This window comes from Mirounga leonina, unplaced genomic scaffold, assembly GCF_011800145.1.
Source record: "Mirounga leonina isolate KUSES-001 unplaced genomic scaffold, KU_Mleo_1.0 Mir_94, whole genome shotgun sequence".
Lineage (NCBI taxonomy): Eukaryota > Metazoa > Chordata > Mammalia > Carnivora > Phocidae > Mirounga > Mirounga leonina.
In genome coordinates, this window is record NW_023270855.1 from 42,005,250 (window position 1) to 42,012,319 (window position 7,070).

The 7,070-nt window shown below is 40.9% G+C and overlaps 1 protein-coding gene across 1 annotated transcript in view; it reads right to left on the reverse strand.

The window, feature by feature from the left end:
- Positions 1-7,070, reverse strand: part of FBXW12 (F-box and WD repeat domain containing 12) — a 20,923-nt gene that overhangs the window by 866 nt on the left and 12,987 nt on the right. The gene's annotated exons all lie outside the window — the stretch shown is intronic.

Consider the following 7,070-nt stretch of genomic DNA (forward strand, 5'->3'; position numbering starts at 1 on the left):
TGCTTGCTTGCTTGCTTCTTGCTTGCTTGCTTGCTTCTTGCTTGCTTCTTGCTTCTTGCTTGCTTCTTGCTTCTTGCTTGCTTCTTGCTTGCTTCTTGCTTGCTTCTTGCTTGCTTCTTGCTTCTTGCTTCTTGCTTGCTTGCTTCTTGCTTGCTTTTCTTGCTTCTTGCTTGCTTGCTTCTTGCTTCTTGCTTGCTTGCTTCTTGCTTGCTTGCTTGCTTCTTGCTTGCTTCTTGCTTGCTTGCTTCTTGCTTGCTTCTTTCTTGCTTGCTTCTTTCTTGCTTGCTTGCTTGCTTCTTGCTTGCTTGCTTGCTTCTTGCTTGCTTTTCTTTTTCTTGCTTTTCTTTTTCTTGCTTTTCTTTTCTTTTTGCTTTTCTTTCTTGCTTGCTTCTTTTCTTTCTTGCTTGCTTTTCTTTTTTTTTTTTTAAGATTTTATTTATTTATTTGAGAGAGAGAAAGCATGAGGTGGGGAGGGTCAGAGGGAGAAGCAGACTCCTCGCTGAGCAAGGAGCCCGATGCGGGACTCGATCCCAGGACTCCAGGATCATGACCTGAGCTGAAGGCAGTCGCTTAACCAACTGAGCCACCCAGGCGCCCCGCTTCTTTTCTTTCTTTCTTCTTTTTTTTTCTTTCTTCTTTCTTCTTTTTTCTTTCTTCTTCTTTCTTTCTTTCTTCTTTTCTTTTCTTTCTTCTTTTCTTTCTTTCTTTCTTTTTTTTTTTAAAGATTTTATTTATTTATTTGACAGAGAGATTGACAGCAAGAGAGGGAACACAAGCAGGGGGAGTGGGACAGGGAGAAGCAGGATTCCCGCTGAGCAGGGAGCCCGATGTGGGGCTCGATCCCAGGACCCCGGGATCATGACCTGAGCTGAAGGCAGACGCCTAACAACTGAGCCACCCAGGGGCCCCTTTCTTTCTTTCTTCTTTCTTTCTTTCAATTTCACTTATTTATTTGACAGAGAGAGACACAGTGAGAGAGGGAACACAAGCAGGGGGAGTGGGAGAGGGAGAAGCAGACTTCCCGTGGAGGAGGGAGCCTGATGTGGGCCTCGATCCCAGGACCCCGGAACCATGACCTGAGCCGAAGGCAGACGCCTAATGACTGAGCCACCCAGGTGCCCCGAATATTTTCATTTTAAAGTAGAATTCTGTGCCCTTTGATTATACCTGCCCTCTTCCAGGAGAACACCTAAGAGGCCATGCCTCCCTCCCCATGGGGGTGATGTAGAGATTGTGGGGCATGGCCCTGTCAACCATCTCATCCTGTATTAATGAGGTGATACTCCTACTCCTCTTCTCCAGGAGTCCAGAAACTGTGGGGGTAGAGTTCTGTTGACCATCCCTGCCTTGCACTAACCCAAGCAAAGGTGGTAGCTTTACCCCTCCCCTGCAAAGACCGAGGTAGAGCCCTGTTGACCATTTCCTCCCCTGCACTAAGGTGAGTAGAGGAAAACAATGTCACAAACATTAATCAAGAGAGAACAGGAGTAGCTAAATTAATAACAGGTAAAGTAGACCTCAGAGCAAAGAAAATATTCAAGGACAAGGAGGGTTATTACACAAACATAAGAGGGCCAACTAATGAAGATGATGTAATACTAAATGTATATGTACCAAATAACAGAGCTGCAAAATACATAAAATAAAAACTGATAGAATTTAAAGGAAAAAGATGGATCCACATTTATAGTCAGAAAATTTAATAGTTTTCTCTCATAATTGAAAGAACCACTAGATCAAATGGGGCGCCTGGGTGGCTCAGTCTTTAAGCGTCTGCCTTCGGCTCAGGTCATGATCCCAGGGTCCTGGGATCGAGCCCCGCATCGGGCTCCCTGCTCCGCGGGAAGCCTGCTTCTCCCTCTCCCACTCCCCCTGCTTGTGTTCCCTCTCTCGCTGTGTCTCTCTCTGTCAAATAAATAAATAAAATCTTAAAAAAAAAAAAAAGAACCACTAGATCAAAAATCAGAAAGGGTATGGAGGAACTGAAACAGATAATCAACAAGGTGATGCCATTGTCAATTACGGAACACTTCACCCAACAACAGCAGAGTACACATTCTTTTCAGGCACACATCAAGCATCACCAACATACACTATACCCTGGGTCATAAAGCAAAGTTCGACAGACATAGAAGAAAAAACATATGGAGGATGCTCTCTATAACTGATTCAACCTAGAAATCAGAAAGATAGCAATAAAATATCCAAACACTTGAAAAATAAACATACTTTTGAATAAGCCACGGGTCTTTACTCCTGAAACTAATATTATATGTTGACTAATTGGAATTTAAATAAGAACTGGAAAATAAATAGTAAATCCATGGGTCAAGGGGAAAAGGGAATTTAAAAAGGATATAGAACTGAGTGAAAATGAAAATCTAATCAGTTGAAATTTGAAAGTTGTAGCCAAAGCAGTGCTTGGTGAAGAATTTGGAGCATCAAATGCTAATATTTAAGGGCGCCTGGGTGGCTCAGTCGGTTAGGCGGCTGCCTTCGGCTCAGGTCATGATCCTGGAGTCCCGGGATCGAGTCCCGCATCGGGCTCCCTGCTCGGCAGGGAGTCTGCTTCTCCCTCTGACCCTCCTCCCTCTTGTGCTCTCTGTCTCCCATTCTCTCTTGCAAATAAATAAAATCTAAAAAATTAAAAATTAAAAAATGCTAATATTTAAAAAGAGAGGTCTTGAGATGCCTCGGTGACCAACTCTTGGTTTCGGTTCTGGTTGTGATCTCAGGCCTGTGTAGGGCTCCACACTCATGGGGAGTCTGCTTGAGATTCTCTCCCTCTTTTTCTCCCTCTGCCCCTCCCATGGCTCACTCATGCACTCCCTCTCAAATAAATCTTAAAAAAAAAAAAAGTCTCAAAGCAATAATCTAAGTTTTTACCTCAAAAATTAGAGAACAAAATTAACCAAAGCAAGAAGGAAGAAAATAAAAAAGCAGAGATGAAACTGAGAGGAAAAAAAAAAAAAAAGACAAAACAAAAGAAAAGCTCTTTGAAAAGATAAAATTGATAAACTTCCAAAAGACTGACAAAGAGAGGCAAAGGGGTGGCTCAGGTTGAGCATCTGCCTTTGGCTCAGGTCTTGATCCCAGGGTCCTGGGATCAAGTCCTGAGTTGGGCTCCCTGCTTGGCAGGAAGTGCGTGCGCGCACATGCGCTCTCTCTCTCTCTCTCTCTCACACACACACATGCACCCATGCACTCACGCTCTCTCTCAAATAAATAGAATCTTTTAAAAAAAATTCTTAAAAAAAATTAAGAATTCATAGTTATGGGGTACCTGGGTGGCTCAGTCAGTTAAGCAACTGCCTTCAGCTCAGGTCATGATCCCAGGGTCCTGGGATCGAGTCCCACATCGGGCTCCCTGCTCAGCGGGGAGTCTGCTTCTCCCTCTCCCTCTAACCCTCCCCCTGCTCATGCACACTCTCTCTCGCTCTCTAATCAAAATCTTAAAAAAAAAATCACTGTAATTTGTCATATTAACAATCTAAAAAGGAAAAATCACATGCTCTAGTAATTGATGCAGGAAAAGCATTGGCAAAATTAAACATCTGTTGATGATAAAAACCCTCAGCAAACCAGGACTAGAACAGAACTTCCTCAACCTAATAAAGGGCAACTATAAGAACATACAGTGAAAATCATAATGGTGAAAGACGCAACAATTTCTATAAAAGGCAAGGATATCTGCTCTCCACTCCAATGTTGTTATTGAGGGTTATTTTTTTTTTTTAAAGTGAACTCTACGCTCAACATGGGGCTTGAACTCATGATCCTAAGAGCCTCATGCTCTACCAACTGAGCCAGCCAGGCACCCCTTGTTATTGAAAGTTATATCTAATGCAATAAGTCAAGAACAAGGAATAAAAGACATATGTATTGGAAAGCAAGGGAAAAAACACTGTCTCTGTTGATAGATGACATGATTGTATACATGGAAAATCACAAAATATCTATAGATTAATAAGAGCTATTTGAATAATAGTTTAGCAAGGTTGCAGAATATAAAATTAATATTTCAAAAGTCAATCATAGTTCTACATACTATTAGTGAAAAATTGAAAACTGAAGACATTACTGTTATAGTAGCACTCAAACCACTAAATACTTAGAGTCTTACAAAATATTTGCAAATTCTGTGTCCTGAAAACTACAAAAACACTTGATAAAATAAGGAAGACTTAAATAAATTGGGAGACATAAGGTTCATGGATTGCTTCCAATCCATGTAAATCCAATCCATCCGGCTCAATTGTAAAGATGCCATTTCCCCCCCAAATTTGTAGATCCAATAGAATTCCAGTATAAACTCCAGCAGAATTTTTTGTGTGTCTGAGTAGGATTCTAACTTTTGTATTTATTTAATCTCTACACCCAGCTTGGGGCTCAAACTCACGACCCCAGGATCAAGAATTGCACGCTCTTCTGACTCAGCCAGCCAGGAGACCCAAATTCTATTTTTTTAATTCCCTTAAGTAATCTCTAAGACCAACGTGGGACTCAACCTCACTACCCCAAGATCAAGAGTCACATGCTCCATAGACTGAGCCAGCCAGGTGCCACCCCCCAGCAGAATTTTTGTAGACATTTACAAACTCATTCTAAAATATATGTAGAGGGGTACCTGGGTGGCTCAGTCGGTTAAGCATTTGCCTTTGGCTCAGGTCATGATCCGAGGGTCCTGGGATTGAGCCCTGCATTGGGCTCCCTGCTCGGCAGGGAACCTGCTTCTACCTCTCCCTCTGCCTGCCATTCTGCCTACTTGTGGTCTCTATCTCTCCATAAAAATAATAAATAAAATCTTAAAAATATATATATATGTAGAAAAAACCCCACAAAACAAAACAAAAAAAAATGTAGAAAACAAGGGAACCAGAATAGGCAAAGTAATTTTGCAAAAGAACAAAGTAGAGGACTCATATCATCAGATTTAAAAATCTCTATGAAGTTACATTTTCAAAGTAGTGTGTTATTAGAGAAAGGATAGATACATAGGTCCTTGGAACAAAATAATCTTGAAATTAACATATATATATACACACACACATATATATATAGCTAATTTTTGGCAAAGATGTAAAGGCAATTCAATGGAGAAAGAATGGGATCCCCCCCCACAAATGGTGCTGATTAATTAAATACCTGTATGTAAAAAAAAGAAACTTTGATCTATATCTTACCCTATATAAAATTTAATTCAAAATGGATAACAGACTTAAATGTAAAATCTCAAACTATACAATTTTGACAAAAACAAAGGGGAAAACCTTAGTGACCTTGGGATAGGCAAAGATTTCTTAGATACAACATCCAGAGCCCAATCATTTTAGAAGAAAAATTGGAGATTCATCAAAATTAAGAACACCTGGGGTGCCTGAGTGCCTCAGTCATTAAGTGTCTGCCTTCAGCTCAGGTCATGATCCCAGGGTCCTGGGATCAAGCCCCGCATCGGACTCCCTGCTCAGCGGGAAGCCTGCTTCTCCCTCTCCCACTCCCCCTGCTTGTGTTCCTTCTCTCGCTGTCTCTCTCTCTCTGTCAAATAAATAAATAAAATCTTTTAACCAACTGAGCCACCCAGGCGGCCTAAATAAAATCTTTTAAAAAAAAATTAAGAACACCTGCTCTATGAAAGACACTGTTAGAGTAGAAAGACAAACCACAAAGTGGGAGAAAATATTTGCAAATCCTTATCCGATAAAAAATTTATATTCCAAATATATAAAGAACTATCAAAACTCGATATTAATAAACAACCCAACTAAATACTGTACAAAGGATTTGAACCAATGTTTCACCAAAGAAGATATCTGGATGGCAAAAAAGCAAATGAAAAGCTGCTTGACATCATTAGGGAAATACACAATACAACTATAATGAGAGCACACTATACACCTATTGGACTGTAAAATAAAACAAAACTGAAACAATACCAAGGGGGAATGCGAAGACGTACAGTCCCCTAGGAAAGAGTTTTGCAGTTTCTTATAAAGTCAAACATACCGTATGACCTGACAGTTCCACTCTTAGGTAAATAAGAAAACATGTTCATCCCAAGCTAGAAACAACATAAGTGACCCTCAGCTGGTGAAGTGATGAACTGTGGTCCATCTGTACAACGGGACACTAACCACCAACAACAAAAGGAAGTGAATTCCTGATACACCCAGCAAGGGTGAATCTCAAAAACACCACGTTCACTGAAAGAAGCGAGACACAAAGGAATATATACTATGTAATCCTACTTACATAGAAGTTTAGAAAATTTAACTAATTAATACGGACAGAAAGCAGATCAGTGGCTGCCTGGTGCTGGGGATGGAAGAAGGGACAGCCTACAATGGAGCCTAAGAAAACTTTGGGGATGATGGAAATATTCTGAGGTTTGACTGTACTTCTGATTAAAAGGCCTTATGTTTTTGTCAAAACTCAAACTGTGTTGGACAACTGGATTCTATTTGGGGAAGACATAAAATTTCTTTGCATTGTTAAAAAAATTAGATGGATAAAAGACATAATGCTACACAGTATGGAACATGTGATATGAAGGGGAGGTATTGAAAATTATTGAGAGGAGCTTGCGGGGGCTCAGCCGGTCAAGTGTCCTGACTCTCGATTTCAGCTCAGGTTGTGATCTCATGGTCAAGATGGAGCTCCCTCACTGGGGAGGGTATGTGCTCTGGTAAGCGCTGTGAATTGTGCAAGACTGTTGAATCTCAGATCTGTACCTCTGAAACAAATAATTCAATATATGTTAAGAAAAAAGAAAAGAAGAAGAAGGTAGCAGGAGGGGAAGAATGAAGCGGGGGAAATCGGAGGGGTAGACGAACCATGAGAGACGATGGACTCTGAAAAACAAACAGGGTTCTAGAGGGGAGGGGGGTGGGAGGATGGGTTAGCCTGGTGGTGGGTATTGAGGAGGGCACATTCTGCATGGAGCACTGGGTGTTATGCACAAACAATGAATCATGGAACACTTCATCTAAAATTAATGATGTAATGTATGGGGATTAACATAAGAATAAAAAAATAAAAAAAAAAGAGTTTGCCCCCCCCCCCAAAAAAGATGG